The 21,427-nt window shown below is 42.1% G+C and overlaps 1 protein-coding gene across 1 annotated transcript in view; it reads right to left on the minus strand.

Annotated features, from left to right (window-relative positions):
* The window catches only part of HS3ST4 (heparan sulfate (glucosamine) 3-O-sulfotransferase 4), a 466,237-nt gene that overhangs the window by 319,310 nt on the left and 125,500 nt on the right, over positions 1-21,427 (minus strand). The window lies entirely within an intron of this gene.

Consider the following 21,427-nt stretch of genomic DNA (forward strand, 5'->3'; position numbering starts at 1 on the left):
AGACTAAGGTGCACCTGATACAGGTCATGGTCTTTGCCATTACTTGTTATGCTTCAGAGAGCTGGACAAAGACTAGGATAAGGAGAGTTGATACCTTTGAGCTGTGGAACAAGCAAGTTTGTCCTGGAGAGGATGAGACCAGGCTGCTCTTTGGAGGCAGGGATTCTGCAGCTTCTTCTGACATACCTTGGGCATGCTGCAAGGAGGGACCAGTCCTTGGAAAGAGACGTCATGCTTGGGAGGAAATAGGGACAGCGCAGGAGAGGAAGAGCCTCAAAGAGATGGATTGATTCCATCACTGGGATAATGGGGATAGGTGTGTTAGAGACATTAAGATTGCCAAGGAATAGAGCAGGGTTTAGGGCTACAGCAGGTGACTCGAAGGCACATAACAACAACATCTACCCATGATTCTCTTCTTTGGCAGTTACACTCTGGTCATTTCCTTGATGAGAATGGATGGACTAATTCCCTTGATTCTGAGACAGTGTAATTACATGGATGGGTCCTGGCATAATCACTTCCATGATAAGAACTGCTGTGATCAGCCAATCGCTTAAAAGGAAGATTCCTCAGGTGTGTGGCCTGCGCTGAATACACACACACACACACACACACACACACACACGAAAGGCCACCTGCTTTTATGTTGACCTGGATCCTGCATCTGACTTGTCACTGGCTGGTCTCTGCTTTTTAAGACTTGTGCCGGGGGCCTGCCACATGCCTGGTCCCTCTGACTTTGGCCTCGCCAGCCTCTACAAGAAAGTGAGGCGTTTCTTTCTAATCGCTTCTTTTCTTCCTGCTTTTCACTCAGAATTTGATTTTCCATGCATCCTAATGGCTATTTTCCCACTTCCCTCATCTCTTCAAATACTCAAATGTTCCCCAACTTCAGTTCCCACGTTTCTCAAGGATGCTCTTACCTCTTACTTCACACCAAAACAAAGGCTACCAGGAAAAAAAAACCGATGCAGACGTCCTCCCACTGCTGCTGCCGCGCCCCCTCGTCCTATTCCAGTACCTCTCACATCCACGTCCTCAGAATTGTTCCTCTTTCAAAATTTGGCCTCTCATTCTCCACAATTGTAATGTTATGAACTCTCTCCTAATTTATCTCCATTTCCTTTTACTCTAAAATGGCACAACCCCAACTACCCTAAAAGGTTGTTATGAAGATTCTATGCCAAGTGTCCAGCACTAAAATATCACAGATCTACAGGATCCTGGCTAAATCTCAATCACAGTAATTCATCCATCGATATACAAAGGAGAAGAATGCAATATAGCTTCCACACTTGTTAAAAAAAGAAGGGAAAACAAACACAGTTTTTTATTCAGTTTGATTTTTAATCCCCCCCCCCCTTTCAAACTCTGACACTCTGGAGCAGGGTATACCTGAGAAGACCCCCTCAGATAATCACTTTAACGTCATGCAGAGAGACTAGAATCAATTGTTTGGCACCAAATTGGTAAGGTGGCTGGGACTTCTTCTAGCGATTTGCATGGAGAGGTTGACACTATAAAGGAAACGTTTTCTCTATTAAAATAAAGCGCTGGTTCTTTCCCAGCCAAAGTGAAGAGAACAAAAGAGAGAGGACACGGGAGCTTGTTGCACTGGGTGTGTCGTGCAGGCAGGAGCCGTGGCAGAGCAAGAACTGCCGACGTCCTAACATAACCTTGGCACACCTCGTTATCATTATCATCCCGAGTACCAATGGGACCGGCACGTGCGAATGTCAACACACAGAGGTCCTCCTCCTCCAGCGACTCACCACTAGAGCAGGACAGCACATTCTCTACCACTCATCTGGGGCATATGAACACAAGGTCAGCCCACTCTCCTTCGTCCAGCAATGCCATTTCCCAAGCAGGAGGAGCCACGAGCCAAGCTATGTGGTCAACTCCATGGTCAACCATGTGGTATGGTCTTCAAGATCACCACCGGGGAGACACGCTCTGTACCTTTTTTAAAATTATTAATTTTAATGAAAGTTTACAGACTTTGGATTTCCATTCATTCATTGTTGGACTTTTCTCTCGGCCCACCCCTCCCCGCAACTCGTCTCCTTAAAAATGTAAAACTTTTTCATTGTTATGCAATCCTTCCCCCCAAGTCCACTCCACTACGCAGCCTTCGTTCTGGACTCCTGTCATGACAATAATACCTAATCATATAACCCTTTTAAACAGTTCTCTCCCTCATCTGTTTCAATGCAGTGTATTATCATTCCTTCCCTCCTCCTCTACCTTCCCTCAACCCCGATGTCAGTCTCATTTTACAACAGTGGCCCTATGCAATATTTGTCCTTTTATGACTGAGATATTTCACTCAACATAATGTTCTCCAGGGTTGCCCATTTTGTATAATATTTCATGAGTTCCTTATTTTTCAATGCTGTGTAGTATTCCATTGTGTGAATATACAAGAGGTTCTCTATCCATTCATTTGTTGATGGGCACTTGGGTTGTTTCCAGCTCTTTGCTATTGTAAACAAAGCCACAATAAACATGGGTGTATATACACGCTGTACTTCAAAATCAGTGATAAATCCCAGGACAACACAAGACTCGTGGCGGTGATGAAAAACATCACGGCAGCTCAGAAGACTGAGAGGCTCTTTGTCCATGATAGATGTGGCTGCTGGGTTCTGAAAGGGCAGCTGTACAATGCTCCTTCACTTTCAAGTTCAAGGAAAACTGTAATAAAGTCTGTGCTCTGCACCCACACTATCAACTGTCCATCTCTCTCAAGGTATTCCTTTAGGATCACTTCAAGGAAAACAGACTCATTCATGGTCTCCAGTTCAAGAGTAGGTGCATGCAGGTTCAGGAGAAACAAGGGCAAGAATGAAAGCATCTGGACATGACTGGAACATGCTGCTTTGAGCCCCTACAGAGGTTCCAAGACCCTGATTGAGATAATGCAACAACTACGGCCGTTTCCACAAAGCACAGGTCCAGAAGGTGTAGCAGATTAGCGTGATGGGCCCCACACTGGAAAAGCTCTTGGAGACCAGTAAGCTGTAGGAGAGAATCAAGCACCAGTTTTCATCGTAGCCAAGATCCCAGTCAAGCTCATCAAGGACCCCAGGAATTCTAACTGAACGTTTCAAAGCTGAACACAGAGATGGGCTGTCCCATATTAACCTGGAAATGGGAATTCTAGAATCCTGAGTGAAAAGAATTCTTGGAAGGGTCACAGTGCCCCACCTGTCGTCTCTAAATCAAGCCTATGAGTGGCCTGCCTTTCAATGTCTCCTCGGATTGACTTAGCAAAGTGTGTGGCTTATGTCCTACCTGGAATTGGAAGAATACACAGAAAGGCCACATGGGCATCGTGCTGGAGTCCTGAGTCCAGGGAGATAATCTCTAGAATAATCTGCAGCATATTCTATCCCTTCTGGAATATCTAGCACCTGAAGAAGTTCCCCAGTCTCTTCCCAGGAGAGTCCTATCTACACACGACTCTGCACACATCTTGAGTGGTTCCCTAAAAGTCAGAAGACCTGGGACAGCATTAATATCAATGTGACGCTGAAAGACTTGAGCAGCCTCAACCAGTGAGAACAGCTCAAAAGCAACAACGTGAGCAGCTCCTAACCAGCTAGACATTTATGATCTGAGATTCCTGGACCCCCAAAAGCTTCTGGTAGCAATGTCAGCTCCATCACCTTATACTCTTATACACCTTATCCTTATACTCTTTGAACCTATAAGGATCTCATCCATATGTGAGATATCAAACATGAGGAAGAGTTCCACAGCTGACAATCATTTAGCGACCATCTCCGTGCCTGGCACTCAACTCCATGCATGAGCAAACCAAGGTCTACCAGTTAGCTCTGCCAGAAAACATGATCTGTACACAGACCTTCCCTTAGCACCAGGCAGGATGATGGCCAGCAGCCTCCTCCTAAACCTTGACATTCTATGAGGTCAAGGGTAGGGCCAAGAAAGTTTGGATTTGCTCATGGATCACACAGGTCAGGATTTGACTCTCCCTAATGGAGCCCTGGGTCTGTCTGAGCCAGGTCTCTCACATCAACAGGCCTCTACAGTCTAGCCTCTGCCTCCAGGACCTCAGAGGGAAGGCTTGGATAGGATTCTGCTGCCGTTGCTTTTTGTTGCCAACAAGTTGATTTCAACTCAGGGCAATTTCATCATATATATTAAAACTGCTATAGAGTCTTAAGACTACATAATCTTTCATAAACAAATTATTTTATGTAAACTAATAATTAAAACAAAAATCTGCTTCTTTCAGAAGCAAATCATGAGGCCTGCCTTCTGGGGCCTTCCTGGCTAAGTCACTCACTGACTGGAGCAAGTTGGTTTCCAGGCCCATAAATTACAAATGGAGGAGGCTGCCCATCTCCCTGCCCAGGACAGCTGATGGAGTCAAACTGCCAAAGGTGTGTGGTCTTTGGGTTGGCAGCTCACTACAAACCACGTCACCAGTGCTCCCTAGGGGATCTCTGTTCTGAGGGGTTGTCCAGTCCACTATGACTCATTGTGACCCTAAAAACAACAGATTGGAGCGCTTATGAATCCAGAGCATCAGCCTTCCAACGAGTGGTCAAGCATGTCACATTTAGACCGCCCAGGGATTCTACCAGGGAACTGTGGTGGCCTAGTAGTAAGATGCTGTACTACAATCTCAAAGGCACATGGTTCAAATCCACCCGCTGCTTTGTGAGGAAAGAATGGGCAATCTCCCCTAGGTGACTTACTTCTTCTGAAAACTATCTCAAACTTGGTGAATTGTACCCCAGACTCAGCCTATTTTTCCCAGTGCTGTCAAAACTACTAGACCCGGCTCGCACAGTAAAACGCTAGCTCCACCCACTCTTGAGCCCCTCCCCAAAGGTGTTTCCTTGGTTTTGTTCTTTACGTTGTTGTTATTGTGGGAGCCGAGCCATAGTTGCTCCTCCAGCAGCTTTTCTGAGACAGTAAACTAGGAAGAGATTGTCCATCCTTCCCCTGTGGTCCGCCTGGAAGATTCGAACCGTGTGGCTTTGGGATTGCAGCACTGCTCCTTAACACTAGGCCGACTCTTCCTTATAGTACATATAAATTTCCGTATTTCTATTTTAAAAGCTAAAAAGACAGTATTTATAGCTGTACATATAATAATAGGGAAGCAGGAGTGGCATCCACTTCCTAAACAATTTGCCTCCGGAAACTACAAACTTTGATAAATATTGATAGTTGTAGAGAGGATTCAGGCCTTTTGTTCATAAGGTCACTATGAGTCGTGCTGGACTTGACAGCAATCAACAACAACAATACAACTTCTTACACAATAAGAAGTTTATGTAAAGAGCAGAAGTCTTGGCAGAAGACTCCCTGGAAAGTTTTCTTCCCAGTAAACCATCTCAAATGATTCAAATAAAATCAAGACTGACAGAGTTGTATAATGAGTTGCATAATCTATTTCTGTATTTCCTTTTACCTGTAGCCTTCCCTCCATTTGGTCGCACAGGCAGGAATGAGGTGACACAAACCGAGAGAAGCAAGGAATCCTGATCTGGTTTCTGTCTTACTAAAGCTCTGACACTTCAATTTCATAAACCTAAGGCCTGGGGGAAATCAAGAACCAGAAGATGTAGGTGAATAACAAGGATTCCCAGGATCATGAACATCTATTCCTTGGGCTGCCAGAGATGTGTATTTTGTCGAATTTTTTAAGAGCTCTTCCTATAAATAGCAGAGACAGAGCTAACTGCTACCTAGAAACTGGGCCCTGAACTGCAAATCCCTTCCTAGGAAAGTAGCATGCTGTCACAGAAAGTAGAAATGAAAATCCTAGTGGAATGCCATCATATCAGCATCCCACCACTAAAAACAGATACTGAGAAATCTCTCTAGCTCAGTGGTCCTCGGCCAGGAGCGAGTTTGTTCCCAGAAGATGTATGGCAGTGTCTGGAGACATTTTTGGTGTCACAACTGAAAATGGAAGAGGAAGGTTGCCAGAAACATCTCGTAATCAGAGGCCATGAAGCTAAATTCAGAAGAGACCGTGGAACAAAGGATATAATTGTTACTGTCAGATGGGTCTTGACCAAAAGCTCAGAACACCAGAAAATTGATTACTTGTATTTTATTGGTCATGCAAAGGCATTCAGTTGTGTGGATACTAATGAGAAGACTGAGCGGAAGGATGGGCAATCTCCTCCCATATGATTTTCTGCCTCTGAAAACCTATCGGAGGCTCATCTATGAGTCGGTTCTAACTTTATGACACGTAATAACAGTACTGAGAAGATTAGGATCCCAGAACACTGGGTTCATTGTGGTTCATGTAGAACTTGTGCGTAGACCAGGAAGCAGTTATTCAAACAGAACAAGAGGACACTGGATGGTTTAAAATCAGGAAAGGTGTGTGTTGTGACTGTATTCTTTCACTGCACTTATTCAGTAGGTGTGATGAACAAAATGTATTTGAATTTTATGTGTTGTTGGTATGTGAACCAAGATAAAATAAAGGGTGGGGGGTGAGAAGTGGGAACGATAAAGTTTTGTCTTGCCTACTTTATATACTTTTTTTTGTTATGCATCAGAGAGTTGGACAATGACCAAGGAGGATAGAAGGAGAATTGATGCCTTTGAGCTGTGGTGCTGGAGAAGAGTATTGAGAATACCATGGACTGCTAGGAAAACAAACAGATTTGTCCTGGAAAGGGTTAAACCGGATGGCTCCTTGGAGGCAAGGATTCTGAGGCTCCGTCTAACATACTTTGGATATGTTGTGAGGAGAGACCGGTCCTTGGAAAGGGACATCATGCTTGGGAGGGTGGAGGGACGGCGCAGGAGAGGAAGGCCCTCTATGAGGTGGATTGATTCAGTGACTGGGATAATTGGGATGGGAGTGTCAGAGACAGTGCGATTGGCACAGGACAGAGCGGAGTTTAGGGCTGTTGTACATAGGGTCTCTATGAGTCGCAAGCGACTCGACGGCACATAACAACAACAACAACAACAACAACTTTATATACTCATCATGAGAGACCAGCTGCTTATAATGGATGTCTCTAGATAACATCATTACTGAGGATTTCTCAACGGGGGAAGAGAACAAAATGAGAGAGAATAAAAATGGGGGAAATTGTATTTTAATTGAGCAATCAAAGATGACACGAACCGTTCTTGCATTGCCATATAATATAGTATTTTTGGGCTTTATTTTCTAATTTTTTCCATTATTTACTTCAAATCTTTATAGCAGCCCTTTTATAACGCTATTGACATGCTACTAACATCACTTATGGAAAATGGTTACAGTCTCTCCTTGGTAAGCATGAAAATAAACAGTATGTTAATCTTTATTTTAACCAAAAGAATGTTATGTCGCTCTACTGATATATAAGATTTGTAGAGGATTTACTTCACAGTTTTCAAAGTCTTTTACAAACATTAGGTTATTTATCCCTCCCGCATGGCAGATAATTAAAAAACGGATGCAAGAGTACATCAGTAGGAAGCTTTCAGAAAGGAAGTCAAGCTGGAGTCAGAAGAGGAGGAGGAATGAGAGACACCCCTGCAGAAATCAGATGGACCTTACCTGAAAGCAGAGAACACTACAAAGACTTTTACCTGTGTTTTATTGGTAATGCAAAGGCATCCGTGTGGATCACAATTGTGGGTAACAGAGCAAAGAGTGTGGATTCCAGAACATTTAATTGTGTTCAGCATCAGGATGGATGGTGAAGAGACTGAGATTGTTCACAGCTTTAGTTTGCTTGGCTCCACAGTCAACACTAACAGCCAGGAAATTAAAAGACATATTGCGATGGGAAAGTCTGCTGTTAGGGACCTCTCCAAAGTACCGAAAAGCAATGCTGTCTCTCTGGAGACTAAGGTGTGTCTGATACAGGCCATGGTCTTTACAATCACTTGCTATGCATCAGAGAGCTGGACTACGACTAGGGAGGATAGAAGGAGAATTGATACCTTTGAGCTGCGGTGTTGGAGAAAAGTATTGACTATACCATGGACTGCTAAGAAAATGAAAAGGTTCAACCTGGAGAAGGTTAAACCAGGCTGCTCCTTGGATGCAAGGATTCTGAAGCTTCGTCTGACATACTTTGGACATGTTGCAAGGAGGGACCAGTCCTTGGAGAAGGATGTCATGTTGGGGAGGGTGGAGGGATAGCGCAGGAGAGGAAAACCCTCGATGAGATGGACTGATTCAGTGATTGGGGTAATGGGTGCGGGTGTCAGAGATGGTGAGATTGGCCCAAGACAGAGCAAGGTTTAGGGCTGCTGTACATCGGGTCGCCATGAGTCACAGATGACTCAATGGCACATAACAACAACAACAACATAGTAGAACATGTGTAAAGATCAACAAGTAGTTGGTCAAACAGAACAAGGGACAGTTTGGGAGTTAAGATCAGGAAAGAGTGCTTGATTGCATTGTATCCTCTCAATGTATTTATCCAATCTGTATGCAAAGAAAGTAACTTAAACTGGCCTAAAGGATTAAGAATGTGACAAGAGGACTGAATAAAGACTATTAACAACATGCATGTCACAACCTTGCTTTCAGAAAGCGAAAAGGACTTGAAGCACTTAGGAAAAACAAAGATTACAGGCCGTAGTATAACGTTCATGCTCAAAAGAAAGCAAATAAAAGTCTTCACAACTGGACCAATAAGCAGCATGATGCTACGTGGAGATAATTTGAAGCTGTCACGGATTTAATTATATTTTTTTATCAATGCCCATGGAAACAACAGTCAAGATATCAAACGGCATACTGCACTGGGTAAATGTGCTACCAAAAAAGCAAGCAAACCAAAACCAAAACCAAAACCAAAACCCTCCTTAAAGTGTTAAGAAGAAATAAAGTTACTTTGAGAACTAGGGTGTATCTGATCCATGTCCTGGTATTCTCACTCACTTCAGATGCATACAAAAGCCGGACAAGGAATAAGAAAAACTGGAGGTGAGCTGATGCTTTCTGATTACCGTGTAGGTAAACAATATTTATATACCATATGGACTGCCAGAAGAAAACAGAAATCTGTCCGAGAGGAAATATACTCAGAATATTCCTCAGAAGGGAGGATGTCAAGATTTCATTTCATACACTGTGGATATATTGTTAGGGGAGCCCATTCGCTGGAGAAAGGCAAATATTTTGTTGTTGTCATTTTTATATGCTGTTGAGTCGCCTGCAAGCCATAGTGACCCTCTCTGAATCCTGCCCTGTCCTGAGTCAGTCTCACTAATTCTGACACACAAACACCCATTGCCCCTGTTACTCTATCAATCCATCTCATCCAGGACTTCCTCTTCTGGGCTGTCCCTCCAAGCTTCCAAGCATGACGTCCTTCTCCAAAGATTGGTCTCTCCTGGCCACGTGCCCAAAGTATGTGAGACAGAGTTTCAAAATCCTAGCCTCCAAGGAGAAACTTGGTTTCACCCTAAGACAAACCTATTTGTTTTCTTGGAAGTCCATGGCATGTTCAAGACTCTTCTCCAGCACCACAACTGACAGCGTTGATTTTCAGCACTCTGGAGAGGCCCCTGACAGCAGATTTTCCCAATGAAATTTGCCTTTTGATTTCCTGACTGCTGGTGCCAAGAGTATTAATTGTGGAGCCGAGCAAGGAGTAATTGTTAACAAGCTCAATCTGTTCTCCGTCTTTCATGGTGCTGCCAGTTAGCTCAGCAGTGAGAATCTTTGTCTTCTTGATGATGAACTTCAATCCAAATCCTTGACCTTCTGCAGCAAGCGCTTCAGGTCCTCCTCAGTTTCAGCAAGCAAGGCTGTGTCATCTGCATAACATCCATTGTTGCTGAATCTTCCTCTAATCCTGACGCCACATTCCGCCCCCTCATAAAGCCCTGCTTCCCTCATGATCTGTTCTGCATATAATTGAAAAGGTGTGGAGACAGGACGCATCCCTGACACACTCCTGATTTTGAACCATGCAGTGTTTCCTTGCTCTGTTCTGATGACTGATCCCTGGTCCAAGTATAGGTTTTGCATAATCCCAATCAGTGTTCTGGGATTCCCATTCTCCTCAAGGCTCAGCAAATATCATACTTAGTGAAATAGAGAGTTTGCAAAAGAAAAGGAAGATCTTCAACTACTGGAATTGACACAGAGGTTGCAACAGAAGGCCAAGTGCAGCGGAGACCGGAAGGATGACACAGGACCAAGAAGTGTTTTATTTTCTTGTACTTCCGTTGCTATGAGCCAGAAGAAGCCTGGTAGCACCTAACAACAACAACAGCAGCACAGCAACTTCCAAGCATTTGCTGAGCAATACACATAAACTCTTGTCTTCATGAACCATCCATTCTGACAGGGTGAAAAACATTAAGCAAAGAACATAACAAACACCTAATTATAAACCACAATAAGCCAATCTAGACCTATAGCTCTAGCAACAGATGTATAGCTAAACGAATGATGGTTCATTTCACATATAATGAATTACTAATGGAAGCAATAAAAATAAAGCTCTCTAAGAGAGATGCAAATCAAAACAACTATGAGATAATCATCTCACCCCAATCAGAATAGCAAAATTTAACAGAACAGCAGGCAACAGATGCTGGCGAGGTTGTGGAGAAACTGGAACCCTTATTCACTGTTGGTGGGAGTGTAAAATGGTGCAACCACTGTGGAAGGCAGTATGGCACTTTCTCAAAAAGTTGCAAATAGAGATACCATTTGACCCAGCAATTCCACTTCTGGGAATATACCCATAACTGACACCCAAGCAGATATATGCACACCCATGTTTATTGAGGCTTTGTTCACAATAGCAAGGAGTTGGAAACAACCTAATTGCCCATCCACAAACAAATGGATAGAAAAGCCGTGGTATATTCACACAATGGAATACTATGCTGCATTGAAAAACAAGGAATTCATGCAATATTATTCAAAATGGGTGACCCTGGAGGACATTATGCTGCATGAAGTATCTCAGTCACAAAAGGACAAATACTGCATGGTGCCACTGTTGTAAAACAGGACTGACATCGGGGTTGGGAGGAGATTGAGAAAGATGGGTTTAATAATGTATACTACATTGAAACAGATGAGGGAGAAAACTGTTTAAAAGGGATACATGATTAGGTATTTTTGTCATGACTGGAGTCTAGAGCGAAGGCTGCAGAGTGGAATGGACGTTGGGGGAGAGATTGTAACACAATGAAAGAATTTTTATTTTACTTCTCCAAGAGGGTAGTGTACTGGGTGGGGGGAGGGTTGGGAGGGAAGATAAGTGCAACAATGAATGAATGGAAATCTAAAGTCTCTGTAAATTTTCACTGAAATTAATGATAAATTTAAAAAAAAATAAAGCTCTACGAATGCACTTATTTACCTGAAATAAGTCCTTTGAGCTTTGAAATAAAGCAAAGCAGGTTACAAAGCAGATTGTATAATATGAACCTATTTTATGAAAATAAAAATAGAAGACTGCTGGGTTAAACTATTCTCCTCTGAGTTCATTCTACCATCCCATCCTTTAGCACCAGGTGGGCAAGCACTGAGCCTACAGGCCGACTCCAGATGGCTGCGTGCTTCTGTAACTAAGATTTTATTAGAACAGAACACTTCCCCTTAAATTACAGCATCAGTATCAGCATTGGTGATGTACAGCAGAGACCCGAGGAGCACAAAGCCTGAAATTGGTACTATCTGGCTCCACGGAAAAACCTGACATGAACGTTCGTTAACCCCTGCTCTAGTCTGCAGTTAAGAGGTTCTTACATCACAACCTCCTCAATCAGTGCTTACCTGACAGTCACTTCTCATTTCATTTTCTCAACAACTCACCCAGGAGGAGCTATTAATCCTACCTTACAGATGAAGAAACAGAGGCAAAGAAAGGTTGTGGTTGTGGTGGTGGTGGTGGTGGTGGTGGTGGTGGAGATGTTGCCACATCAAGTTGGAACCGACTCATACATCACCTTTCAGTGGGTTTTCAGAGGCAGTAAATCGCATGGGAGGAGACTGCCCATCCTTCTCCCACAGAGCAGCTGGGGGATTTGAATCATGTGCTTTCGGAATTGCAGCACAGCGTCTTACTATTAGGCCATCAAAGCTTCCTGTTCTTCACATTACAGCACGCAATTTTTTAAGCGTATGTGTTATAGTTAAAAAATAAAAACATGTTGATGCTAATACACATACACACACACATATATAATATATATAGTTGTTGCATATATGATGTTGTTGTTATATACCGCAGAGTCAGAATAGACTCTTAACTCACACTCCAGCAAGCTTTCAGAGATAGTCATTCTCATAGGAATTAATACCAGAAAAGTTAAGCTGGTGAAATCACACAGATGCTAAAGAGGGCCTTCGATTCTAAAAGGCCCTTTTAAATGTAAAAATCATATGACCTAAAAAAAAAAAATTCATGTTTTTTTCCTAATTCTCATGTGGCCTTTACCACTCTGGGACCCCAGAGACATGCCTTATTTCTACTTAAGTCCTGCAATTCTCCCACTGTCTCTGCTTTACGGACCTAAATAACAAACAGTATGATTCGTCACAGGCACCAAGAGGAATGCTGTGGGGAAGCCAGAGTAAAACACAAGTCTAGACCAACAGTAAAGTTCTTGATCTCTGAAGCAGTCACCTGTCAACGGGAGCATTTATAAAGAGTGAGACAAAGACCACAAGCTGAGCCCTGGTTCTAGAGGACTTCGGGAAATAAGACAGTGGCGAAAGCAAAGAAGAGAGAGAGGGGTGTAAGACTTGTCAAGATTGCAAGTCGAAAATGGCTTCCTCTACTGCTTCTCAAGCCTGGAGGGAATCACCCCGGGGAGCCCGTTCAATGAGGACGCCGTATTTGGCCTTTTGGGATAGCCATGACCAAGCACTTGCCGCTGGATACGCACATTATTTTCTAATAAATTACTTTCATTTTATTTCTTCTTTAGATTGCAATTAGGTCACTTTATTGATTTTTAATTATGTATGCACATTGCTTATATTATCTACGAATTTCATTTTGGGAAGCCCCCCCCAAAAAAAAATATTCATTAAAAGGGGACACTGGGTCACAGGGATGCTGGGAACCATTACCTTAGTAAATTCAAGGAGAGGAGAGAGTCCCGTGAGGCTGCAGGTAGGCAGAAGATTGGGAATACACACTGGAAGGGCACCAGAGGGAGTGAGACAGGGCGAAGGCCACCAGAGTTGTTAGATACCACTGGTCCACCTGCCTCTCCTAGTGATTCAATGAAAGAACAATAACACGCCTCGGTCCTGCACCAGCCTCACAGCGGCCCCCCGTGCAGCCACTGTGCCAGCCCGTTTTGTTGAGTGTCTGCCTCTTTCCCCCCGATCTTCTATGTGAGCAAGTATTATGTCTTTCTCAAAGGACTAACCTTCCTGGGTAACACGTCCAAGTATATGAGACAAACTTTCCCTGTTCACCTCATTCAGGTCTTCCTCTCCTGTGCTGTCCCCCCTACCCTTCCAAGCAAGATGTCCCTCTCTGAGGACTCCTGGCAACATCCCCAAAGTGTGTGAGACAGAGCTTCAAAATTTTGAATCTCATCAAATTAGTACCTTTGTTCCGAAAAAATAACCTGTCATGAGGGTTACTAAAGAATGAAGGAGGGCGGAATTACAAGTATATGGCAATGAACTAGTATATATAATGTGTAACAATACTCAAAAGAAAACCATTTCCTAACATGAATGGATGTTTTCACTAAAAAAGATATATAAATGTAGAATATGGAAGCAGGAGTGGCATCCCCTTCCTAAACAACATGCTTCTGGAAACTCTAGGAATTTTGATAAAAGTGGATAGTTCTAGAAAGGCTTCAAGCCGTTTTTTCATAGGGTCACTGTGAGTCCATGCTCGACTTCACAGCAATCCACAACAACAAATATCGAATAAGCACATAAAAAAATGTCACTATCATTCTCAAAACTAATTAATGCTGAGTTGGAATCAACTAACAGCTGACCCTTCAACAGGTTTACGAAGGCTGTGAATTGCATGAGGGGAGTCTGTCCCTCTTTCCCTCTGGGAGCCACCGGCCGATGTAAACTGTCAGAGAAGGGCTGTCTCTGGATTAGCAGGGAACTCACTATGACAGATACCACCTGAGCTGCCCCACTGGCCATTGTCGCTGTTGTTGTTGCTGTGTGCTCACAAGTTGAAACTGACTCTTCGCTGACCCTCCAGTGAGTTTTCAGAGTAGTAAATTATATAGGAGCAGAGTGTCCATCCTTCTCCCACAGAGCAGCTGGTGGATTCGAACTGTATACCTTTGACATTGCAGCACAGCTTCTTACCACTAGGTCGCTAGAACTTTTTGTTGTTTGTTGTTACTATGTGCCATCGAATCATCTGCGAGCAGCTGGTGGATTTGAACTGTGTGCCTTTGACATTGCAGCACAGCTTCTTACAACTAGGTCACTAGAACCTTTCGTTGTTTATAGTTGTTATGTGCCATCGAGTCATCTGCAACTCACAGCAACCCTATGTACAACAGCCCTAAACCCTGCTCTATCCTGGGCCAATCTTATTTCTCTGACACACCTATCTGCATTACCCCAGTCACTGAATCAATCCATCTCATCAAGGGTCTTCCTCTCTTGCGCTGTCCCTCCACCCTCCCAAGCATGATGTCCCTCTCCAAGGACAGGTCCATCCTTTCAACATGTCCAAAGAATATCAGACAAAGCTTCAGAATCTTTATCTCCAAGGGGCAGCCTGGTTTAACCCTGTGCAGGACAAACCCGTTCATTCTCTTAGTAACTCATAATACATTCAATACTCTTCTCCAGCACCACAGTCCAAAGGCATCAACTCTCCATCTATCATCTCTCCTCATCGTCCAGCTCTCTGATGCACAGCAAAGTGATTGCAAAGAGAGAGGCAAATTAAAGCCCCTATTAGCTATCACATATACTTACCAAAACAGCTAATTAAAAGGAGTGACAACATTCATGTTGGTGAGCACTGCATGTGGAGACATTTATCCCTGAAAATTAGTTTCTCAGTCAGGGTTCATCAGAGCAACAGAACTAATAGGATTCACTGATTCTCTCCACCCCCCCTTCATCCCTTGCTCTTGCTGACTCTCCCTGTATATAGCCTGTTTATATAAACTATATCATCTGCCCAGTAATTTGGAGAGGCCCCTGGTAACAGGCTTTCCAGTGCAATACATCTCCTGACATCCTAACTTCTGGTACCAAGTGTACTGACTGTGGATTCAAGTAAAAGAAAGTAACTGACAGTCTCAAACTTTTCTCCATCTATGATAATGTTGCCTATGGAGAGGATTTTTGTTTTCTTTTAAAGAAGGCAAGATCTCCTTTCTTTTTTTTTAATTTATGTTTTATTTTATTTTGTGTGTGTGTGTGTGTGTGTGTGTGTGTGTGAGTATCATCAAATCGGATCTGACTGGTACAGGAGGAGATTGCCCCCTCCTTTTCCAGCACAGCATCTTGTGGATTCAAATTGCACACCTCTCTGGGATGGTAGTGCCACTAGGCCACGAGAGCTTCCTCGTTTTTTGTTTTCTTGATGTTACGATGCAATCCCTACTGAAGGCTGTAGTGTTTAACCTTCTGCAGCAAGTGCTTCATGTGCTCCTCACTTGAAGTCAGGATTACCTGAGCACACACAGGAAATATGTATATAGCATTACATATATGTTATACTGTTACTATATCCTATCAAAGGGGCTTGTGTATATGGACAGGGAGAGAAAAAAAGAAAGATGTATTTATTTTAAGGATCAGACAATTGTGGAAATGGCAAATCTGAAATCCATAGGGGAGGATGGGAAACTGGCAATTTATGTTCAAATACAGACGATGTAATACTTAACTCTCTGTAGGAGCTGAGAATGCTTGAAGAGGAAAATGCAACTGAGCTGGTACTCTAAGAGGAGGAAACTTCGGAGGGTAATGGAAGTATGAGGACCGGGTCAAGGCCATGACTATCATCTAGATTGATACCTGCTCATTCACACACAGCCATGGACTGACCACAGAAAAACCACGATGAAGGAATTTTGTCCTAGCATTCAACCTAACCATGGAGCCACTGACTTCTCAACACCTTCAAAAAGGCAGACAACATATGCTACAGCTGTTGCTATAGTTGTTGTTGTTGTTGTTAGGTACCATCAAGTTGAATCTGACTCATAGCAACCTTATGACAACAGGTCTGAACCCTTTCGTACCCTGTCCCTTCCTCACAATCTCTGACGCCCTCAGGTCCAATATTGATGTGGCAGACACTCTAAGGTACAACTTCCTTTCTGGAAAATATTGGTAGTAAGAGGTTAATAGGCGAAGACAAAAGCGAACCCTCTTAGAGCAGCCATGAAAGCAGGCGCAACCCCAACGCATTAACCAGTGGCATCAAGAGAGAGCTCTGAGTCAGTAATTCCACTCTTCCTATCAGGGACCCAAGCTCACACTAGCAAAAAAAGTTTTTCATAAACATGGAGAAAGGGTCACACGGATTGCTGTGGTGGTAACTAACTCTGTATGCCACTCGAGGCTGTGGAATGCTTGATCTGCTGATGGCAACCTAGATCAAACTTGTCTCCAGCTCGAGGTATCATTATAATAACAGTAATACTAACTAAGAAGTTGTTGTTGTTGTTAAGTGCTACCAAGGGTGATCCATAGCGACCCTGAGAACAACAGATCTGAACTCCATCCTAACCTGCGCCATCCTCACACTTCCTGACACACTAGAGCCCATTGCAGCAGTCACCATGTCAGTCCACCTGGTTGAGGGTCTTCATCTCCTTTGCCAACCCTCCACCCTTCCCAGCATCATGTTCATCTCCAAGGAATAGCCCCTCCTAGCAACACGCCCAAAGTATGTGAGACGAAGCCTCATCATCCTTGTCTCCAAAGAACACTCTGGCTGCAGCCTCTCCAAGACTTGCCTGTTGGCTCTCTTGGCCATCCATGGGATGTTCAGTGCTCTTCTCCAACACCACAGCTCAAAGGTGTCAATTCTAACTAAAAAGTATGAAGTGCTAATATCAAGGGTTAGCCAAAGAGTTGGGCTCATTAAGCTACATTACCTTCTACATTACCATCATACCACAATCTAACAAAAGCCGAAAAGAGGGCTCCAAATGTATCGGGGTGAATAAAAAAACCCTTGGGCAAATACGATACAATTCTGGGGCAGATAACCAACTGGGTGGTAGACGTCTACACACAAAAAAGAGAAATTCCCAAGGGAAAAAACCCCATCACCTTCACCACCACAAGAGTCTCCGAAGAGCTTGAACTCTCAGGGAGGATTTAAAACATAACATACAAAGAACAGGAGAAGATCATATTTTCAAGAAAAAAATTGCTCAGGAAATTTTAGCTCCCATCTGCTTTTCGCTCTCAAGGAAATCATAGAAAACACAGGCTCTGTAAAGGAAGAGGCACTATTAAGGCAATTTACTGAGAGAGGGAAACAACACAGCTGATAGAATTAAGGAAAGAAAAAAATGATGTACAGAATTAGACATTGAAGAAGCAAACAGCTAAATTGGCAATACAGGAAATGTTCTCACTCTACTGAGCAAAAACACATTTAAGAAGCTATTTCTAAATACAAAGGGAAAAGGAATAGATAAGGTGAAATTAAAAATCATTTTTGGAGTGGTTTCTACAGAGTGCATATTGATGACTGTGGCCGAAAATGTAAAGTGGAGGCCTGAAAAATACAGAACTAATGGAATTCACAATATATTTAACAGCAACAACAATGTGTGTTAATTGACCACTACGAACCAGTTGCTGTCAAATCAATTCTTGTTCGTGGCAACACCATCCGTATTAGAGCAGAAATGTTCTCCTTAGCGTTTACAATGATTTTCAGGTCTTTTTTAAAAGATGCCTCTGGGTCGATTCAAACTGTTAACCTTTAGGATGTTAGCTGAGCTAATTAACTATTTGTGTTAATATCTACAACAAAGGTCTCTTGAATACCTCAGTGATTTCCCAATAACTTTTTAAGCACTTTCTAAGTGTTACCACATTTCACCCTCACTTCTGACAAGGAAAGGAGGCATTATTTTATATATTCATTGAACAGAGAAAGATGTGGATGGGGCCTAAAGAAGTTAACAAGCAACGTGCCCAAGGTGATCGAGCCTGTAGGAGGCAGAGCTGAGCTCCATACCAAAGGCTAGTCTAAAAACCACAAACTGAGGCTGTTCATTTTTCACCTAAAGGGCAAGTGAAAATAAAGGAAAATCTAGATACACCTTAACTTTTAGGAATTTTCAGTTCCACCCAAGGGGCGGGAATCCTGGCCACATCCCAAAATAAGAGATAGAAATTAAATTTATTTCCATCTTCTCCACTTTAGCATTACCTGCTAGAAACAATGAAACAAAGCAGATAGTTTTTATGAAAAACACTTGTAATCAATGACATTTTAGATTCAGAAAAGTTGAAATTTCTTTGTGAAATAATAAAGACATTCTCTGGCAGACATGGATCAAAGAAATGAAACTCACATTTACATTGCATAAAAGAAAAGAAAACGTATCTCAGAAAAACTCAGTAAATAAAATAGGATAAATGTAATTTGAAGATCTTTGGAAGATGGCGAATCATAAAATAATAAAATAATCAGTACTAAGAGCAGAAAAACATAATATTCTCTGCACTCTCAGCAATACCTACCTTAATGGAAATTACTTAACTTTGAGGAAGTGTCCACTCCATCATATTAAATGATTATACAATGTAAGAATTTCCCCTTAAGAACCACAAATGCAATCTCCTCTCATGCCTCTGAAAACTCACTGGAGGGTCAGCTATGAATTGGTTCCACAGTGCACAACAACAACAAGTGCATGTAGACAATGAACAAGGAAGAACAAAGAATAACTGATGCTTTTCCCTGAAATGCTTGTCTCAACCTCTGAGATAACACTAAGAAAGTATTATTGACCAAGGTCATTTTCATGTAATCAGGAAAGACACTTTTCATCATGAATGACCCGTGGAGGTAATGTAAATATGAAATGTGTCTGTCTCGGAAAAGGCATAGCCACAGTGCTCTTTAGAATCAAAGACGGCAGGGCTTCATCGCACATTCTTTGACCATGGAGACGCCAGTCTGGGAGAAGGACATCATCCTTGGTATAACGGAGGGTCACTGAGAAGAGGAAGACTCTCAACTAGACGGATTGACACAGTGGTTGCAACAGTAGGCTGAAACACAGCAAAGATTCTGAGAATGGCTCCGGGTCAGTTCTCGTTTCAGTCTGTTGTACACAAGGTTGCTGTGAGTCAGAGCTGATTCAACCTCCCCTCCCGTAGAAAGCCTGACTTCTTATGACTCAGGTCTCTTTTTCATGTCACTTTCAAAACAAAGAAAACACATAATCACCATTACCAAGAATTTCTTCTCTTTTTAGGTCTTTCTCCAACTCTCTTGTGACATTGTTATCACACAGGTATTCTCACATCTATGACAGTGTCAAGTGTTCTCCACCATCAGAATATCAATTCCAAGAAGGCAGGAAGTTTGTCTGTCTTAGTCCCCACTGTATTCTCAGAACTCAGAACAGTGCAGGGTCCACCTGAAGGACTCAATACAAATTTTAAGAAAATAAATAAAAAGGATGTGTTATCTTCGGAATGTAGTGGCTGGCGAAGAATATGAAATATGACATGGACTGTCAGAAAAACACAGACGCTTCCTTGGAGGAAATGCAGCCAGAATGGTCCTTAGGATGGAAGATGGGGAGGGGGGGCTTCATCTCACGTACTGAGGCCATGTTATCAGGAAGGACATCGTGCTTGATGAATCAGGTAACAAGAAGGGGAAGATCCTTGATGAGATGGACCAACACAATGGATTAACAATGATGTGACCATGGGCTTCAACTCAAGTGTGAGGAGGGTCCAGGAGCATGCGGGGTTCCATTCCGTTGCATTTAAGGGGTCACAGTGGGTCACAAATAACTCAAAGCATCTAAAAACAAAGCACAAATTCAAAATATAAAAATAACACAAAGGAAAACATATAAAATCAAAGACAAATGACCTTCTTTGCTTCAAAAGTACATGATTAAGTGAAAAGTTTTGACATCTATATTGTCAAGGCTAATTATAAGTTAAATAGTCATAAATAAGAGTGAAAGAAACTCAAAGATAATGTCCAAAATGTTTTTAAATACTAATCATCTATTTTTTTAATATGTAATAGCCCAGACAATATGGGAAATCTTATTAAACAAGAGTGAAATATACTTTTTCCAATGACTGGCAGTGTGATCATATTCTATCTTTAGCAAAGGTGTGAAGAAGCAGTCTTTCATCTAATAAACAGAAGCAGATTTTGATATAATCTTTCTAAGGAACAATAAACAGTGTCGAGATTTCATCCGTGCATTCCCATGGACCACAAATAACACTTCTATTAAAAGACCCATACATGTACATAGACTGCTGCATAACAGTTGGGTCAGAACTAAATAGACAGGATCCATGACTCATTAAGCAGAAGATAAAAATTAGTGTTATCTGAGTGCTATTTCTGTATTGTTCTCAAAAAGGTGTATCTGTACTAGCAGCAGCATTAACTGGGAAATATCAGAAACAAATTCTCAGGCTTCCTCAGAAACTTTAGGTACGCGACCCAGCAATCAGTGTTGAGCAAGTCTACAAGAACTTAAAAGTCTGAGTTTCATTAGCAAAATGACCATGACAATTACCAGCTGTTAGTAATTGATGTGTCAAGGTCAAGTTTTAGGGGGATTTTCCATTTTCTTAGAATTATATATACTTTAGTATTCTAACTTCTATGTATGAATTTGAAGTTAGAAAAGTAAACTATTTTCATAAGAAAATTGTGGATAGCCAATAGAAGAAAACCATGAATAGGAAATAGCCACTTATAAAACAAACAATATTAAAATACACACAGACACACCAAGCTGGGTCAAAGAGGTAGGTACTCTGTAAAGATTTCTGGAAAGTATTACAGCATGAATTCAAATCTCAAACAAATGTTCTAAAACTGGGCCCAGTTTTCCAAATGTATTTGACCCAGTAATACAAATTCTAGAGATTTCTTCTTGATACTTGAAGGCATACATTTCTCTGTAGGGGGGTGGGAATTGAAAATGTTCTAAATATTCTACAGTAAAAGATTCTGAAAAGAATTACATTAGACAATATTATTTTAGTGTAACGATTTCACCTTTAAAAACGGCATTAAAGAAATCCACTAGCAGATTCATGGGCAAAACAAGGACAATCTCCTCCCGTGCTCTTTATAGCCTCAGAAAGCGGACTAGCCGGGACTCGGTTCTGACTTGACAGCTGTTAAGTCTTGAATATTTCTTTTTTTAACCTTTCCTAATTTTATTTTTTATACTAGCTTATTTACAAAATTCTAATACATTGTTTTCAAAATAAAATTCTTTA

Source organism: Elephantulus edwardii, unplaced genomic scaffold (assembly GCF_000299155.1).
Source record: "Elephantulus edwardii isolate Elephantulus edwardi_28Jun2011 unplaced genomic scaffold, EleEdw1.0 scaffold00186, whole genome shotgun sequence".
NCBI classification, from domain to species: domain Eukaryota; kingdom Metazoa; phylum Chordata; class Mammalia; order Macroscelidea; family Macroscelididae; genus Elephantulus; species Elephantulus edwardii.